Source organism: Centroberyx affinis, unplaced genomic scaffold (assembly GCF_046629955.1).
Source record: "Centroberyx affinis isolate AG114_WGS23_722 - 3 ecotype Tasmania unplaced genomic scaffold, CSIRO-AGI_Caff_v1 ptg010217l_1, whole genome shotgun sequence".
Lineage (NCBI taxonomy): Eukaryota > Metazoa > Chordata > Actinopteri > Beryciformes > Berycidae > Centroberyx > Centroberyx affinis.
In genome coordinates this window covers 21927-41794 of record NW_027284769.1, presented here as the reverse complement: position 1 = coordinate 41794, position 19868 = coordinate 21927, and the positions used below count along the sequence as shown (strand labels likewise).

Here is a 19868-nt window from a genome sequence, read left to right as displayed (position 1 = left end):
ACCTGCCAACAGGGTCAGACAAGTTTACTTGTTTCCAATACAAATATCTTTGTTTGGAGAATTTTCATCAAGTGTCATTTTCTTGATACTGGAGTGATCTGCCATATTCTATCTTGTTTCAAGATACTGACACTTGTTTCTAGAAAAATGCTAAACTCATCCCAGTGGCAGATTTTTTTACATTTTTCAAATGCGATTTTAAAACTGATATGAGAATATGAGACTAAACACCTTGTTAAGATGGTTGGTCATTTTCTGCAGTGCAAAACAGAAAGGCTTATTTGCCGTTCAGGACTCTGTGCACTGATATACACATGACGCCATAAAAAAATAAAAAAAATAAATAAAAACCCAGAGTGGAGCTTTAAGTCCCCTGTCTCAAGCCTTACAGTCTGTGCTCTCGCAGTTTGCCCTTGCACATGGCTCCAGTGTGATCAATTAGCCCTCTACACTCACAACACAACGCTTCTGTGGCAAAATAGCCTACCTCTACACACACACACACACACACACACACACACACAGACATACACACTTGCACAGACACAGACACAGCAGAGAGAGCCAAACCCGCTGTGTATTTTTGAGACTTGACAAAAAAAGAAAATACTCTGAGGCAAACACAACCAAACCACAGCGGTCCTTTATAGCGAAGATAACAACAGAGAAGTGCTTTCTAAATGACAAAATGATACCGGTCGCAACCTGTCCACATCCTTCTTCCTCTCCAGTGAGGACAGCCACCACTGATGCACAGCAGAATCTGTCTGGCCATCAAAAAAATGTACTCTCTCGACAATAGGTATTTCCTCCTTTCCCCAAACTAAACTGCTAGAGGGGACTAAATGTGCAGGAACGTCTGCATACCCGCCGTAAAGCTTCTTTAACCTTCATCTACATGACTGTACTGGCTGTTCTCCTGTGCATCAACCTGCCTGTTTATTTTCCGCCCTGCAGAGGCTCTCTGCATGAAGTTCTATCCTCATGAACCGAGCAGAGCTTGAAGCGAAAGGGAGGAGTGGATGGAGGGAGAGGGAGCTGTTTTGTTACCGCACTCGGTGCAATGATGCAATTTATAATTAAAATGCAAATAGAACGACAGGGAGTCTCTCTTCACCTTGTTTTCACTTTACTCCACCGTTCTCAGGGGAGGCCCATCTCTGCCCGAGATCTATGTATCCAAGCCAGTAAATCAATTTTCATATGAAGCACTGAAGCCAATTTGTGACTTAGGCTATACAAAATCTGAGTTACAACACGCTGCTTAACTGGGAAAAAACTTGCGATGCATGGACAGATCTAGCCTGTGGCTATAAAACATTTTTCTATTTGGCTATGATGATGTGTGAGGGAGTTTTAACAGCTCACGTCCCTAAATTGAGAGCTAAAAGCAATTATTTTGGCAACAAGAAAACACAGACCTGTGTGACACAGGAGCCATTGGTCTGTCTCTGTTTTGACTATAGCTTATCACAATAGGTGGCTCAAACATCCCCTAAGCTTCAATCTCAACAAACAACAAAGACAAACGCTGTGCAATGAATCATTTGGGGGAGTTTTATTTCAAAAGTGTGCATGAGAGAGAAAAGCAGGGGGAAAAGAGGGGAAAAGAGGGCTTATTTTCCTGGTTGTCCTTCAGCTTGACTTTGTCATGTAACACGTTTCCAGCTCAATTATCTGCATCCAGTGGATTTCAAACACATTTAGCAAGGACCAGAGAGCTTGGTAATTAGCAGGAGCCCTGGCTCATAAAGGGACCAAAAACAAAGCCTGTCTTTAGCTCTATCTTTATCCCCTCCGCTTGTCTAATCTCTTGTGATCCCTCTCTCTTCGCAAAGGGTGTTAAACATCATGTATGCACTCAATCAATATGCCAACAGGTTTCAGCTTTTACTGACTAAAGCATGATGCATCCTGCAAACATTTTAAGACACAACACCTACTAGAATTATTGCTGGCACAGAAGTAAACCTGAAATATTGAGCAATAAACGACAGGTAACAACTGTTTCTTACCAAATGGATATCTAGCATTTCGGAATGAATGAATCCCTTAAAGAAAGAAATGTAGAAATACAGAAATATAGTATGTATAGTCACACAAACACGTCTAAGCTACAGCCTGAGCCCAGTTAAGCCCTCACTGACTATTTTAGGGTCTGTGACAAGACTAAGAAACAGAAACCAGGTTTCACCAAGGCTCTTAAGGCTGCACTACTGTGTAAACCACAAAGAGTAACTAAATGTTTACGAGATGGATAGGTGTCCTTTTCCTCCCTTCTGACCTCCTCTACTCACATGAAGAGCCTGGCGGACCATCCATGAACATGATGCACTCTGGATCAAACCTAATCTGATTCTACTTTGCAGTTACTTTAATAAATCAGAACTCGGGAGTCGTCATCACGTTTCATACAAAGATATGACACTGTTTCGTTCGCATTACAGCGCTCCACTTTGTGCAGAAATCCATTTGATTTTCATCATATTTAATGATATTTTTAGAATTGCGAATGAGAAGGGGAAAAACATGTCAAACTCCAGCCTCATTGCGTTGTTTTCCATTTTATTAATAATGTTTTAAAAGCATGTCAGCTTGCTTTGGCACAGGCAGGTAGCCTCGGGTGCAGCTGCTTTCTGCCTTTCCCTGGATACCCATAAGGGCTCATTTCAACAAGGGGCAATTCCATCTTCCCTTTATGCCTTGCTACAAATTCACCCACCCTCCCTCCACACACACACACACACACACACACACACACACACACACACACACACACACACACACACACACACACACCATACTCACACCACTCTGCACCTACTCCCTCCACCCCCACTGTTTCCTCCCTCACTTTCTCCCTCACTTTCTCCCTTTTCTCTTCACCATTCCCTCCCCTCTCTCCCAACAATTATAATGATGAACTGTGCCAGCAGCAGTACAAGTCACTGAATTTGTGAGATGTCATCTTAAACAGAGAGAGAGAGAGAGTGAGTCAAGTGAGCAAGAGAAAAGAGAAAGAAAAAAAAAAGGAGAAAAAGAGGAACGGTGGGGGCAAAGTTTGTGTGGATCCACTGCATTAAAGTCCACTGCTGCAGAAAAAAAAGAGAAAAGGAAGAGATAAAAGAAAGAAGAAGAGAATTTTTCCAAATGTATCCCCTAATGCAGAGAAACACTATTGACAGCAAGGTTCACATACCCAGTACCAGACCACCCATTCCCTAGCATTTTCCCCTTTTCCTGCTCTTCTGTCTCTCTCTGTTTCTCTCTTTCGTGCTCTCTCTCACACACACACACACACACACACACACACACGTGCACACACACCTCTCAAGAGACAGGGAGGCTAGCTGGGAAAACCATCAATGAACAGACTATCAATGAAAAGCAAACATCCCTTTGTTAAGTAGATATGTGTTCCTATTGTTGCTCTTGCCATCGGTATAAAGTACACACTTCAAACACAAGTGGGTCCACACACACACACACACACACACACACTGTAGAGGACCCAATTAAGATCAACCGTTCACTTAACTTGTCATACTGTCATAGCAGTGTGCTGAAATGTGGGGATCAAGGGCAATCGCCTGCCACAGGGGGGATGACGGGGGCAAAACTGGCCTTTTACCAAACTGTCCACCAATCACAGAGACTTATTCACCCCAAAATTCACCTCCTGCTTTCACTATTTTATCATCTAACTGCAGTTTTAGAATAACACCTCCAAATGCTGTATTGTTTAGCTGCAGAAGTGACTGGTAGAACAGACAAACTTACTAGCGACAGACAGAATTCAGCGGCATTTACCTAGTGGCTGCCGAAGTTTCCCTCCCTGATTACAACAGCACATCAACACAGGAATGGTGTCCATTAGGAGTCAAACATAATGGACACAAAGGGACCCAACAGTCAAGCAAATTATAACGTTACGCTTGAAATATTACAAAAAGTAAAATGCAATTATGTACGTTTCCATCGACTGGATTGAGGCAAATAAATAGGCTTCCTAAATGTGGAGCTCAGGAAACACATCAACCAGAAAAGTGGAAAGTGAAGTCAGAAATTGCCAAGTACTGGGCCAGTTGTTATTGTTCTTTAGTGTCAGCTAAAGTTGGCCATAGTTCATATTATCCAATATTGTAATGCACCAACTGATGGCCATACAATCACAGCAGGCGTCTGATACATGGGAGCAACAGCATGTTCAACATTTCTGAGAGGTCATGGCAGCCAGATACTTTACAACAATTCCTCAACCAAGCGACCAAGCATTTTGCAAGATGAAGACGTTTGATTGAAATGTTCCGTTTCCATTCAGCTTTTCTAATTCAATACATGAGAATTCACATAAAAACACTTGAGTGGAAGCCCAGCTGTAGTCTTCCACAGCAGTGAGGAGAAGGGAGCACATGGTGCTCTCTGTCTTATTGCTCTACTGTTGCTCTTTTCAGTGAAGGGAAGGGAGAGGAAAGGTAACTGCGCTAATAAGTTCAGCTCTATCCGTCGGCTGCACTCGGTACGACAAGGGCTACTCCTTTGTGTGCCCCAACGTCACTCTGCCTCCCAATTACCACATTTACACACACATACACACACACACACGTTCATTTACATTCAGGCAGAATTCTAAATGCTCCCCATTAAAATCATAAAAGATGGATTGTCTTTTAAAACCAAGAGTGATCTTCTCACCTTTTATACATTGTTCCCTATACATTAAAGAGCTTGTACATTATACAGTGAGGGCTGAAAATGAGCCAGCCCACTCTGGAAGGTGTCAAACTAGTGCCTTGATAATAAAAAGGGAAATGCTAGCAATAGAAAGCAGTGGGAAAAAAAGATGAGGCATTGAGAGTAGGGATGCAAAAAAAGGAAACTGCAATAAATTAAAATTACCAGCAAAACTAGGCACAAGCAGCATCGATTGAATTTCCATGCTATTCGTATCACAAAATAAGTCAAATGGGAAAAGACTAAGAGGAATTATAATACAAACAACAACTGGAACTGTAGCATGTAATGTCTATGTAACCTTCAAATACCTTTTACTAAAGAAATCGTGACTGATTGTCTTAACCTTTTTGTCTTGTCCAACTACCCTGCTACAGAAGATGCAATTCATCATCTGATTCTACCGCTTCCTTATTTGAGGAGTGTGGAATCATCTTCAGTCCGCTCAAACACTCGATTGGGACGAATTACCGCTCGACTGTTTACTGCACAACATGGAGTGTGTCGTCCAAAAGAGTGTCCAGTCATGCTCTGAAGCAGCAGAATGTGGACTCTTTCATCTGTACAACAAGGGACAGATATCCGGGCCCACACAATCCTTCCACTGCAGTGATAAACAGATGTACAACACTTTTTTTTCTTTTCTCATACATTTGGCTGAACTCCTCCAATCCTTTCCCTTATATGCTAGAAATTAAATGGCTCCTTTCCTAGATTCGGAAGAATTAACAAGCATACTAAATCCCTCTGTTTAATTACAGACTGTGTTAGAGTTTTCAATTTAGTTCTCAAGGTAATTACATATCTTGTTATGTAAGATATATGACATTTGAATTTCATACATATGATTTAAAAAAAAACGGCTAAAATTTCAAGAGTTACAAAATTTACATATAATTTTCAGGTGACATTTTCAATATTCGCTCCCTCAAGAACCCTAGCTGAGATAGCGGTGGGCGTCGAGTGTCTGCACACGTCAGTCTCTGTGTGGCTGCTAGCACCTAAATGCCAACCTCTATCCGTGCAGTATTGACTGTTAAGAAGTGTAAAAGCCTGCAACCTGCAGCAACAAGCTGACGCCAGACAACTCTGAATGTGTCTGGCAGAGGCATATCGTCTCTGTTAATCAGCCAGCAGCCTGATCTGGGATCAGTTCATTACCTGGGCACAGAGGCTCACAGAAAGCCAACCGGTAGGCATCAAATCCACACTCCCACGACACTATTAAGATAAGGCCCGCAAAATAACTGCTCTGCTGGTGTTAGTAGAGGTGGCAAACCCTGTATGTCATCCTCCGAATCCAAGCCTTCCTAATTCATGTCAAGGTTACATGTGTTCCCCTCAATATTCTTTGCGGCGCTGAGCCTTTTTGAGGGTCATCAGATGGTGCCTGGTGCCGCGGACGCTTCTGAAAGCAGGAAATGCCAGGCAGATAAAGCTGCTAGACTGCAACAAACACACACACACACACACACGCAGTAAGGTGACATTTTAGATCTCCGCAGTGAATCTAGGAGCATAACCAACAGTTCCTCTCTCCCTCTCTTCTGCTATCTCTGAGAACACTCCTGCCACTATCAAACTTTCAGTCCTAAACCTCGTCTTCTCTGCCTATTCTGCCGTTTGAAATTACTCATGTTAACTTTTTCACGCGTTTTGTCTTTTGTCTAAATCGTCCTGACAAATCAGTCCCATCAGGCTGCCTTCGGTGGAGACCTCCTGTGAGATTATCACTCTCTAATGGAGTCATTTGAGTCGGGCACATTCCAATCTCTGCCCGGCCAATCAAAAGCACCGGAGAGACTGACTCTGTTCCAGGAGATGCCAAGATGGTGGCAACAACAGACAATGATGGAGGGAGACAGACAGAGGCAGATAAACAGAGAAACAGAGGGAAAAAAGAAAAGGGAAAAAAACAGAACAATGGAGAGACAGCATTCATCTTACACCAATGTATCCAAATAGGAAGGAAGGAAGGAAGGAAGCAAGCAAGCAAGGAGGAAGGACGGAAGGAAGCAAGGAAAGCAATCAAGAACAAAATGAGGAGGGGATGGGATCTGCCTTCATCTTACATGGATGTATCCAAACACATAGAGACAACAGATTGTGTCAACAGAGGGCATTATAATAGTACTGAGGAAGGAAGGAAGGAAGGAAGGGAGGAAGGAAGGAAGGTAGGAAGGAAGGGAGAAAGGGAGGAAGGGAAGAAAAGTTGACTTTGTTGCATTTTTGTATTTGGTTTGTTTAGGTTCACACTGCCCAATTAAAAGCACTGCACTCTGCCATAATTTACCCTCTCTGTTGTTCATAACACATAAAGAAATAGCTGAATATGAGCATCATGCCCTCGGTTCATTTTGTTATGCTAGGCTTTCCGAGCATGAGGAATTGCTGCCTATCAGATGTCAACATCCATCTCCTTTTACCCAGAAAACCTGGCGTTTTGGGGTCGTTTCTTCATTTCTTGGTTCAGATTACATTCTCACTCCTAACAAACCGCACCACAGTTCCCTTTGAAGAAAACTGAGATCCACATGCAGGCGTCAGTGTGGTTTTTTGGTGCCACCCGAGCTCGAGTGGCACTGTTCTCACCTGCCCAAACTAACTGAAGGAAACACTCCAGAGTTCAAATAAACTTAAATAAATAAACTTTCAAACATGCTTGGTGTGAACGCGCCCTTACACTGATGTATCCAAACTCATACAGACAATAGAATAGTCAACAGAGAGTGTGAGGAAGGAAGGAAGGAAGGAAGGAAAGACAGAAGGAAAGGAATGAAAGATGGATGTTGGGAAAGAAACAAACAAAGAAGCCAAGCAAGAAAGATGGCAAGAAAGCGAGCCAGGGAGATAAAGAAGCAAAATGCAAGCCGGGAAGCAAGAAAGAAAGCAAACAGTTAAGAAAGAAAAAAAAACAAGATACAGTAGAAAGAAAGCTAGAGTTAAGAGTCAAGACATGTGGCCAATCAACAGGAACCCTACCGGAGGAAAAATATATAATATATATAAAATATACAATATATATATAATATAAATAAAACACAATCATTAACCAGCTCTGCCACACTTAACAAGCAGCTCAGAGAAACGGGGGGGGGGGGCATGAGTGGAGGGAACAACAGGGTTGCCGCGGCAACTGGAATTAGAACCTGGGGTAACAAGAGAAATGGGAATGTGTGGGACGACCCAGGTGAGAGTGAGTGAGAGAGAGAGACAGACAGAGAGAGTGTGAGAGAGAGAGAGGGGGACAGACAGAGAGAGTGTGAGAGAGAGAGAGAGAGAGAGAGAGAGAGAAAAAGAGTTGCCCTGATTTTTTCCTATGGAGAATACAATAACGTTAACAAACAAAGCCTGTGACACATTACATGCTTATACAGAGGCACTGCTTATACAACAGTGTGATATATAAAAGTGTGTGTTGCCTTACAGTCATACAAAGATGTGGCAGCAGTCTATTCACACTAATACATGAAGAACCCAGAAGAGTGTTTTCCTCAATTTATCATCTAAATTAATATTTTTGCATTCTGCAACAAGATTGTGAGAGTTGTGTGAAAATTGCAGCTAAGATGTAGATACTTAAAGTAAGATTTTCAGAATAATACAACTTTTACTTCCTCTTATTAATTAGAGACTGATCAGTAAACAGCAGGCATGATCTTTGAAACACTGTGACAACGTTTGATGGCGCCCATCTCACCTGACTTCAGCTTTATTAGACCGCAGCGCTGTGGCAACCGCTCCATCGTAAAAAAAAATATATATATATAAAAAAAAATAATTCAAGCACCTTTCTAGGTCTGCTTGGAGGTTGCCAGGAGACAGATAATGCCAATTGGAGGCTGGTAGTTTATCAGGTCAGGATGTTAAGACCTAAAATGTCAATATTGGTCCCGAGGGAGAGAATAATTAAGGCATAAAGATCTAAAAGTCTTGTCACATATGGCTGGCCAGCTGTCACATCTGTCTGTTCATATTCATGCCGGCAACAACTGGGCCTATACTAAAGCAGCAGCAGAGGATGTAATGGCTGAGCATTAAATGCCAGCTGACTGAGCTACAACTAAAGGCTCGCACAGAAAAGCACAGCGAAGGAGAAAAAGGCTGGCATTTAAAACAATACACAAGCGCGGCTTCTCATTTTAGATGCTCACTCCCTAGTGGGTTGTCTCAAAGAGATTTATTCCCCACGGTTCTACTTCACACACTCCCAGTGCTCGGTGTTATGGTAAGCAGCAGAGCAGAAACCACAGAAGAAGAAGCACAGTATTAATGTATTTAACTCTGCAGAACTCCTGAGGGCTTCAAGTTTTCCCTGTTGGGGCAGCAGAGTGGTGCGGTGAGTCCAGAGACCATCCTTCACCTGGAGGACCCGGAGTTCAAGCCCTCCTGTCTGCTGAAGGGTCCATGAGCAAGACGCTGAGCACCTTTCCAGCTCCAGAGAGGCTGTTCTGTAGCTGACACACTGTAGCATCACATTCAGGGTGTTTGCAAACCTCTAGTCCATTTGCTTTGCTCTGAATCAGGACAAGTTGTTACTTTGTTGCATTTATGCTTTGGTTCAGTTATGTTTCCCGCAGAAAATTTTCAAATGAACCATAATTTATCAACAAGAGCCATGTGGGAGCCAAATTTGTCAAAACAAATCCCATTCCAGGCCCTGCAACTTCAGCTCAGCATGATGGACTTGTCTGCAGTCTTCGCTCTCTGTTTGCACTCAGCTTGAATACTTCTTGTGTGCTCTTTCAAGCAGTTAGGAAATGTGCTCCTCAGCCCATATATTGAGCAGGCATTTCACCTCATCTTGACTCCAAGTTTGCTCATTTTGTTATGCTAGGCTTTCCAAGCATGAGGAACTGCTGGCTATCAGATGTCAGCATCCGTCTCCTTATACCAATAAAACCGCGTTGTGGGGTAGTTTCTTGTAGATCTCATTCTAGTTCTCATTCCTAAAGAATCGCTCTGTTTTCACTTGGAAGAAGACTGAGACTCACATTCTCAGGCGTCTCGGTGCGGCTATTTGGTGCCACCTGAGTCCAAATGGTATTGTTCTCACCTGCCCAAACAAACCAAACTGAAGGAGTGAACGCTCCAGAGTTCAGATAAAACTGCTTGGTGTGAAAACACCTTAGACTCAAGCTGGGCCAGGTCTAGCGAGCTGGGTCAGGGGTGGGCGTGCACTGGGTGTCTCCCTGGGGTCTCCGCTGTGGCCTGGGCTGTGAGTGTGAGAGAGGGCGGTGCGGTGGGATGTGGCTGTCTGGCAGGCAGCTGGCGGTCGTGACTGACAGGTCAGGTGAGCGCCGCTGGTCCACTCAGGCGTGCAGATCCAGCTCCTCTGACTGATCTGAAGTGGCGTCAATTAACTGGAGCAGCCGAGTGTGAGGGAGGGGACTGGGGGGACAGGCCCTAGACAAGCCTCCTGACAGGTATGGAGGAGGGGGGGGGGGGGCAAGATGAGTGGGACCCTCTGACAGGTCCTCTAATGCCCCACCAGCACCAACCCCCCTCCATCTCTTTCAGATGCCCCCATGCGCTAATTACTGTGTATCCATATGGAGACACTTGTCACTGTGATCACAGCAAATTGGCTCTAACTGCAGGGTCAGCAAGGACTGTCTTTCGCTCAAGTATACAGGCAGAATACACACACACACTTGTCTTACACGCACACACACACACACACACACACATAACAGTTCTCATCTTTTTCAATATTTGAAACTATTTTAGTTTCCTGAGAGAACAGAAATTAAGTTGGACCCTGGAAAATCAGATCCTCACAGATACTGCCTCACATACGCATTTGCAAAACCACATTCCTTATGTGATTCTGCATGATGCTCTGTCTGTATGATAATGTAGAATGGAGGTGATTAAAATATTCCAGTGTTTCTCAACAAATCCTACGCATAGCTTTAATTTTCATGGATGTGCAGCAATGCTGATGTTAGAGCACGCTGCCAAGTGAAATGCTACTTTTCACTTGAAATGTATGAAGGTAAATCACTCTGAACCGGGAACATGAAGAATGGATTGGTCTGCCTTGGAATTTGTAGTCACAGAACATATTACAAACCTGTGCTTTCAATTTGAACCCACAGAGAGGATTACCAAATATTATATTATGTGTTATTAGATCACACTGGATGTAAGACCTCCCTGATACTGTAGCAGCAGCTGCTCTGTGCATCCTCTCAACAGTCAAGCCTATACACACAGGTAGGCTAATATGCCATATCAATAATGCATCTATCTTTTACCACTTGTTTCCTGCCACCACACGTAGAAGAAATGTGTATCTCGTAGCCTCTAACTGAACACAGTGTGCTATTTTACCTTGTATTTCCATCCAGCTCTGGTGGCTCTTTACTAGTTTTAGATTACCTAATTAACCTTGAAAAGTTTTTTGAGGGAGGCATGCAGCACACAGGCCCACACAATTTCCCCTGAAGGCTATATTTTATTGTTTTTTACCCTCTCATGTTAGCACATCCTCCCTGCCTCCGCCCTCATGTCTCCTTCCAATAACCTGATCTCTTCCCTTCTTTCACACTTTCTAGTCTTTTATTAGAGCTGGGTGCTATTTCCACTTTCTAAATGACAGCTGAATATTACCTGAAACTTCTCACCCAGTTGCCATTTACGTGAACAAGTGTCTGCTGCATCCTCTATTCTCTTGCTGCTTGGTATTCCTCTACCGGTAGCCTTTAGATCTTCTGTCAGCTTCATTCTTTTTGAAAGTTTGTGTTTTCAATTCAAACCACCTGCCTCATCTCTCATTCTGGACCACCTATTTCCTCTTATCCACTATCTGGTTCAACCCTACCCCTCTATAAAAAAAAATAAAGGTGTCCATTACTCAAAAAGCAAACCAAACACTAGTTTGCATCATCGCACATTATTGAGCCTCAATTCCATCTCATCTGCCTCAATATATCTTCCAGAACTACCAAATTGTCAGGAAAATTTTGTCATGTAGGATGTCTGCACGTTCTATCAAGTTAAATTCAATGCCAGTTAGCATGAAATGACAGGACCAAATTTGCAATTTCAATAAACATGAAAACAGCTAAAAGTTAACTTAAAAGCTAATAGTTAACTAAAAGTTGACTTACAGCGCTGTAGTTAACTATATTATGTAAAACTCTTTACATAATATGATTCAAGACATTTGAAGACTTTTTCAGGACCTGCAGACACTCTGTTTTGTCACAATGTCTTGCCGTTTCACCACCTTCATCATTAAAATGATCAAGTAAAACCCCACAAATATTATGCCTCAGGCTCAGGCCAACTATAACACCCGCCCTCTCCCCCATCCAAGCCCCCACCCTCCATGAAACACTTTCCATGTCCCAATATTGGTACAGACCAACGCCCCCCCCTCCCTCCCCCAGATCTTCACCCCATTTGGTACTCACCTAGATCAAAGTCCCTCAAACATCTGTTGTGCTGGCTGCTGCCATGGCTAGCCAGCTGGACTCTGTCCGTCAGGTCTCTCTGTCTGTAGGTGTGTCAGTACTGTGTGTCTGTCCAAAGCCTGGGCTTCTTGGCAGGCTGCAAACAGTGGAAAGAATCAACAAGACTCTAGTTGTGAGAGAGGGAGTGGGTGTGAGCCGCCGCCTTATCATATTCCTGCAAGAGACTCCTTGTCAAGTTGACTGTGCGCGCATCTGTTATGTAGGAGACTTGAATGCAGAGCACTTTGAGTGAAAGTACGTGTGTGTGTGTGTGTGTGTGTGTGTGTGTGCATGTGTGTGTGTGCATGTGTGTGTGTTTGTGACGAGACATTACAAAGGCACATGTTTTACGAAGACTGTTGTGAGGTTTACACAGCGAGGCGGAACAAAGTGGGACAGAGGCCCTCCTTACGTAATTACACCCAGCATTAAAACACTAATCCAAACACAAACTGTATCTGGAGTGTATCCAAACTGCACTCCAAGCCACAGGTGTAAACAAAGCCATGAAGGATTGCAATCTCATTTCCACAAATCACCGATGGAGATGCTTATGGCGATAAGATTCAAAGCAGACTTAATGCATCTTTAATACTTCTCGGGTATATTTACAATGACCCCTAAATACGGATAAACAACACTGTGGATGCAATTCAGATGTACAAGTTGCATGTTAATGCGATGTATAAAGGGCCCGCAGAGACCCCAATAACAGTAAAGCCATCTGACAGAACAGACCCACGGTGGCACTCAACTCCAGCCTCATTAAAATCATCCAAGTCTAATTCTCTTTCAAATACCACCTCTACCTAAATAAACATGACCGAGGAAGCTTGCTCATATTGCACATGCCTGCCCCCACAGAGGAACAGGATTTCACAGCCTGACTGGTTGTGTTTGGCCAGCCATTATTCTAGAAAGGTCTGTGAATTGCAGCAAAACGTCTAAAGCTAAACAGCGACAGTGATGTTCTTCTGGGTTCATAATACAACCAATCCGTACAGGCGCCTGACATTTAAGTTAAGATATTTAAATGAGGAAAAACTGGCTTGAGTCGATTTTCTTTAAGACCCAACTCACACGGTGCACAGCAGCGTTTTAAAACAGGTCTGGATGACTTGACATGATGGAAATAGCCAAGGAAATGTGAGTCACAAGTTGCCTCAAAAAAAGTGAAATAAATTCTGACTAACACTGAACACTGACTAACACTTGGCCCAGACCTACTGAGCAAAGAGTAGGCTACGTTTTACACATATTCTCTTTGTATTCTAGACCAGTATCCATATTGCCTGTGGGCCTTTACCTCAGAGAGAGAAGAAAAGGCCTAAATGAACGAATGAAATCATCTTAAGACCCGCGGGTTTACACGTACATACTGCGGAAATGTCAATCAGATGCAAAATACAGAGGTTGGGTCCCTGCAAGGAATGTCAAAAAGCTGTCTGTGCTCTCAGATGTGTGTATGGGCCCGGCACACGCTGATCAATAGCTCACCTGAAATGAATATGTGATCGTCCTCATTGACTGAACAAGCAGATGTGCACTCAAAACCTGATAACACAATAGACGCGAGCCAAATCGATATGCCCCACTTTAAAAATCTATTTAATACCAACCTGGTTTGATGTACCATTTTTAAAAAGGCAGAGTGGGAACTGAAGGGGACGCCTGACCAAAGGCAAAAAATGCAAGTGAGTGAACAAAGTGTATGAAGTGGATTGAGATTTTGTTTTCTATTGACAGACATTCGCTAGGCCAATTTGACATCTAACACCTCTTCAGTATAGAATAAATGGGGATTCTCTTTGCTTTTCATTTGTGATATTTAGCCATTATGGTTGAGACTGTGTAATAAATCACGCATCAATAATCCTCAGTCCCTCTTTCTCATGTTTTTATACTCCTTTCACAAATGAGTTAGCACCATCAGAGAGTACAGTATTCGAAAACTATTGCCAAGCTGGCGATAACTATGTTGATATCTATGTTCTCTACTGATGTGGACATGTTTGTGTGAATTTATGCCCCTTCAAAACTCTCATACAATGGCAGGTTAAAGGAAATATCTCTTACACTGTTATATATTATTAATCTGTGACGATCAATGAATTCCAGCAGATATTTTGAAATGTTGTAATTTACCTTTTTGTTGTGCCCACTTTCCCTCAACCTGCCTGGCCTACTTCAGTTTGTGATTTCCTACATTTCCCAAAATACCTTTCAACAACCCGCAGAGAACATGTCTGAACTTGTTGCATGCAGCTGTTAGTTTGATGTGTAGCTGAGAGAGAGAGAGAAATGGAAATAGTGATAGTAAGAACAAGTGAGCAAGCGCGTTTTTCCACTCAAGAAAAATGATTGTTGAATTGTTGACGTCGGTGCAAAATGGCGGCTCAAGAAAGAAGCTCTTGCTCTTTGATTCTGCGGGACTGACACCAAAAATGATGTTTGATGTTTTTGATAGTTGTTATTAAACTCCATTGTAGCGACGCTGCAAATATCTCAACGTGATGTCACGCCACATACATTTGGGAAGTTATCAGTGGGAATGAGAAAAATACACCAACAAACAACAAAATGGGCCCCAAGAAATGCAAGGTACATCAAACAATAGCTGTTTCTAACAGAGTTCAAGTGTTTAAGGGAGAATTTTCACTTTTCTAATAAGATGAGTGCTATTCTGACCTACTACCTAAGAGGGAAAAACCCTCTTAAGGTATACTTCCCGTCCCTCTGATTTTCAGCCCTCGCCGAGTGACGCTGGCCAGCGGTGTGATAACAGGTTGTGACCGTAGGAAATGAGGGATGACCTGGAGCTTGTAACCGTCCCGTCAACAGGCTGGATGAGCAGGGTGGGACCTGGCCTTCGCGCCCTTCCCGTCTTCCCTGTCCCGGGCTGTTTGACCTCCTGTGACTCCAACGGTCTCAAGTGGTCAGTTAAGATGGGGAGAGATGACAGTGGGCGACCCAACCAGCCAAGCCTTGGTGCCATATAGAGATAACTTTAAAAACCCTCTCAACCCCCCGAGCAACGTCTGAGCCTCATGAGACAGCAGGCTCTTTCTGGAAAAGAAGGAAGAGGAGGAGGATGGAGCTGCCAGACAAGGAGGTGGGAAACAAAAATACAAGAGGGAGAATAGAAGGCAGAAAAATGAAGAGCAGACAAGACAGAGTGGGGAGAGGCAGGATGAAAGATAGGTCGATGTACAACAGGCTGATGAAAGAGAGAAAGAGAGACAGAGAGAGAGAGAGAGAGAGAGAAAAGAGGGGAGCGGCAGCCCAAACAAGAAAAAGACTGGAACAAAAAAAATAAATAAAAAAAACCTGACACACTAAAGGGATGGAAGACAAATTAAGCAGAGGGCAGGGAGGGACACGAAGAGATGGGGGTAGACCAAAAGAGAAAAAAGAAAAAAAACAAAAAAACATCAGACTCGATTCTTCTCTCAGAAGAGGAGCGAATTAAGGAGGAAGAAGAAAGGCCCGCTCCTCTCAGCCTCACCGCTGCTGAAACCTGCACAGACTTAAAAAGACCAATATGTAGAAAGGAACAAAACGCCAGGGGGTTACATCAAGCGCTTGACTACATTCAAAAAGAGCCACATAGGAGGAATAACTGACACAATTAAGAGCATAACTGTCATCACGGCCAATCAACCCAGTTCTGCCCACACACGGCACTGAGCAATAGACCTATCATGAAGAGGGATGAAAGGATGCTAATTCCCTGTAGCGCTATAGCATAGACTACTAATAGCGAATACCAGATACATTGGCTTAAAGGCTACAGCATTATGATGCTGCTGAAACATGAGACACATGTACAAAATGGTTCCATCACTGCATGCTCCAGGCTAATTTGCACCCAGACAGGAAAGCTGACATTTAAATATAGTCCTGCTGACATGCAAACTAAGTGCAAGCAGTTGCGCAACCCACCTGCGCATCAGAAAAATAATTATGTGCCAATCCAAAGCCAATCGTGGCTGGATGCATAGTCTCACTAAATAAAATACAAACTAAATTTAATGAGTTCTCAAGCTCCTCCACGGTGACATCTCCTCTTCCATTTCTCTCTTTTCTCAACTATCATTCACCCTACCTCCATTCCCCCCCCCACCCCCCACCCCCCCTCGCTATACCGCCTGCCCTCCCTCCATCTCGCTCGCTCCATTTTTCATTCTAAATCCACTTCTCTGCCTCCATCTCTTTCTCTCTCCATCCAAAACAACAGCCATTCCAGAAAGAGGGCCATCAATCTTCTTCAATGAGACCAGAGTGCGAGAGAGTGCCAAGGCTACAGCAGATTACTATCTCTCCTTACCTCCACTCAACACTGGACAACGTGGAGAGGGAAGGGATGGGCGGACGGGCGGAGAGGCAGGGAGGGTCGAGAGCGAGTCAGAGAAACAATCTTAGATAGGAGGCAGACACATAATATCTTCAAAAAAAAAAAAAAAAAACTTCCGCCCCCGTCACCAGTGGAAGCTGGTCAAGGAGAGAAGCACGGCGGGGATTTCACACATCCTAATTCAAAAAACTCTAATCCAAACTGGCAATTCTAAAACTTGACCCTTGCTTTTTTTTTTTTTTTTTTCTACTCAGACAACCCAGGAAAGAAAATGTAAGCTTATAGAGAGACATGAGCTGCGCTACGGTGGGGGAGAGGATCAAACAGCAGTGGTGGGGCTTCAGCTTGTGGAAACAGACAGTTGTTTTCAGTGACGGACTGGCAGGTACGGGTCTTATGCTGAGAAAACAGCAGAGGACAGGTGTGTGTGTGTGTGTTTGTGTGTTTGTGTGTGTGTGAGGGGCGGAGGGGGGGTACAGTGTATTGTGCTTCAGAGGGAAAGGAGGTGGGGAGCATTACGGAGCAGCTGATGTTTATTCACTTGTCAAAACACTACAAGCAAACTGTTGTTAGGGTGCAAGAGGGAGTGTGTTTGTGTTTGTGTTTGTACGCGTGTGTGTGTGTGTGTGTGTGTGTGTGTGTGTGTGTGTGTGTGTTAAAGACTGCTATAACCTAAATTTGTGACTTTCTGATATTTCAAGGGACTAGGAAGGGTGTGAATGTGTGTACACGTGAGTGTGTGTGTGTGTGTGTGTGTACACATGTGCATGTGTACGCGTGTGTGTGTGTGTGTGTGTGTGTGTACACGTGCGTCTGTGTGATGGAGCGTTGATACTTACAGGGGTGGGAAAGACAGAGCCGTGACCTTGCAGCCGAGAGGGGTTTTTAACGAGCCGCCTCACCACTCTGTGTGTTGCGGTGGCAATATTCCACACACACAGACACACACACACACATACAGACACACACACAGACACAGACACAGACACACACACACACTCTTCAACACCAGCGAATCCAAGGCCGGGCGTCTACTCCTTAGCGAAGCCCTTGGGAGAAAGAGAAGGGGAAGATGGGAAGGTGTGGAGGAGGAGAGAAGAACAAAAAGGCTTCAGATTTCACACAGAAAATTCTCCTGTCAATTGTGCCACCAGTGTGGCTCAGCCGACGCTCTGTGATCTCTTATTACTTATGCAATGTGGTCTTCTCAAGCAATGTGCAGTCATGTTCAATCCAAGGACATGACAAGACCACCAAGTTAGCTCAGTCGGTTACATTCAAAATTGAACATGATAGGGCTAATTGCTATGCAACACGCTCGCTGAGGAGAGCCTACTTGGGGCGAGGTTTGTCGGGGATAATAAACTCTCCCTTCGTTGTCACACTACTGTTGAGGAGGAAGGTTAAACTTAGAGCTGTCTGTAAAGCCGTCCCTCTGCGACAGTCCCGCTCAGACTGGGGATCAGAGTTGTGCGGCGCCTTTGGGCCTCTGGGCCACACGGCGAGGAAGAGGCGGAGGAGGCGGCAGCAGGGCTCAGCCTGGCGCTAAAGACTTTGACACTAACGTAATCACTGATAATTGATTCGGCTGGTGGGGAAGGTGCAACATTAAAAGATAAAAACGGCAGCGACGGCGGCGGAGCAGCGGCGGGGGCTTAATGTGAGCTGATGGGGCCGACTCCGCCTGTCACAAGCCGTCTGATCACACAGGAAGGGAAGACTCTTAAGACACATACACACGCGTATGGATCGCTATCAGCCGCCGAACCCGCTCAGGACCCTCAAAGGGGGCTTTGATCAGCAGCGGGCCGGGGAAAGCGATGGGGCACACGGGCCAAGGATGAGGCTCTCACACAGACAGAAGAGAGACGGAGGGGGAGAGGACGGAAAGATAGACGAGGAAGAAGACGAGCGTCCTTCCCTGTCAGGCGACGGCCCTGAGATATCAGATGATGGGACGGAGCCAGCAGGGCGTGCCGATGGCCCTCAAGAGTCAAACAACATCACAGCTTATTGAGCTGAAGTTAGGCGATTGACTGTCCAGTCCAGTGACCACAGCGAAGATAAGCAGTGTGTCCTGTATACTGATCACACTGGTGTATTCTTATACACCAGTTAGTACCAGTTTATATATTATATTACATTTTTGGTTGTTTGGTTGTATTTCAGGTGCCGAAATGCATTAAGCTGGCATTCAATGCTGCAATTTTTGGCTGATGTAGTATTCAAATTGCAAAGATTTGATGCTGTCCAGCTGAAAGTGTCACTTCGAATGTGTTGGTGAACTACAATAACCATAATTCATTGCTCCTGTGATGAACAGCAGGGAGTCGATGCTCACTTGAGTCGTGCTGGAAGTTGACGCACTTCCCCCTGTTGTTTTTTTTTTGTCTGTTATTTTTATTAGTTGAATATATATATGTTTGTATATACTTTATTTTAACTTGCAATAAAATAAAATAAAAAGTAAAAACACTGTAAAATAAAATAAATGTAGCCTGTACAAGATGTTGAGAAGGTAACCTATTTCTAATTAGTTGTATATATATATATAAATCAAAACTAGGAGTACAACAGTCAGCTAATTATGCAGTCGCAAGTTAGCTAAATATTCTAATTAGCTTATAATAAAGTGAGGGACTTTAGCCGCTGAGGTTCGGGCCCCACTTCACCCTCCGCTGTAGTGAACTGCCGACCTGTGGAAAACACTGACAGGCCTACATGAGTTCAGTCCCAAGGCCTGTTCATTTTTCAGAGGTAATAAACATGTTTTTAACCTGTTTCACCTGCGCTTTGAGCAGACCCCCTGTTCCTCAACATGGCATAACAAGGAGCGCCACTTCTAGTCACCCTCACAGCTTTGTTATTAACGTGTAATGGAGACGCATGAGGTAAGTCTAGTAGCGGTGACTGGGGTGTGTCTATCTGCTGAGTGAACTGATGAAGACGGAGGGCTCCCTGTAGCCTTACAGTCAGAGTGCTGATAAATTGGCCAGCCTCCACCCTTTCCCCGACTGCAGGGAGGATGTGTGTGTGCATGAGAATCAGCATGGACGCCTGCTAGACTGGAACTGACAATATTAAATGGCAGAGTAACCGTTTTCATGAACACAGAGAGGCCAAGAGCACCAAGGAGCAGGAGGGCCTTTATTATATCGCAGAATAAAAGACATAAAGAGAACCGGCAAGATGATCTGCCCTCCCCCACCGCGCCAACAAGCTCACCTTCCCAAATGAAAGGTTTCTGAGTACAAACAGCACGAGCCAGACAGACAAACACACATTTCTACCTTGTGCCGCAGACATAAACACACGTCACC

At 44.1% G+C, this 19868-nt stretch overlaps 1 protein-coding gene across 2 annotated transcripts in view; it reads right to left on the bottom strand.

Moving 5' to 3' along the window:
• Positions 1 to 19868, bottom strand: part of LOC139640679 (speckle-type POZ protein B-like) — a 57320-nt gene that overhangs the window by 29911 nt on the left and 7541 nt on the right. For both annotated transcript variants that reach the window (XM_071514864.1, XM_071514865.1), the window contains exons 2-3: positions 17388 to 17597; positions 12156 to 12291 (exon numbers count right to left, since the gene is read on the bottom strand). The gene's annotated coding sequence lies outside the window, so the exon portion shown is untranslated. The remainder of the gene's footprint in view (positions 1 to 12155; positions 12292 to 17387; positions 17598 to 19868) is intronic.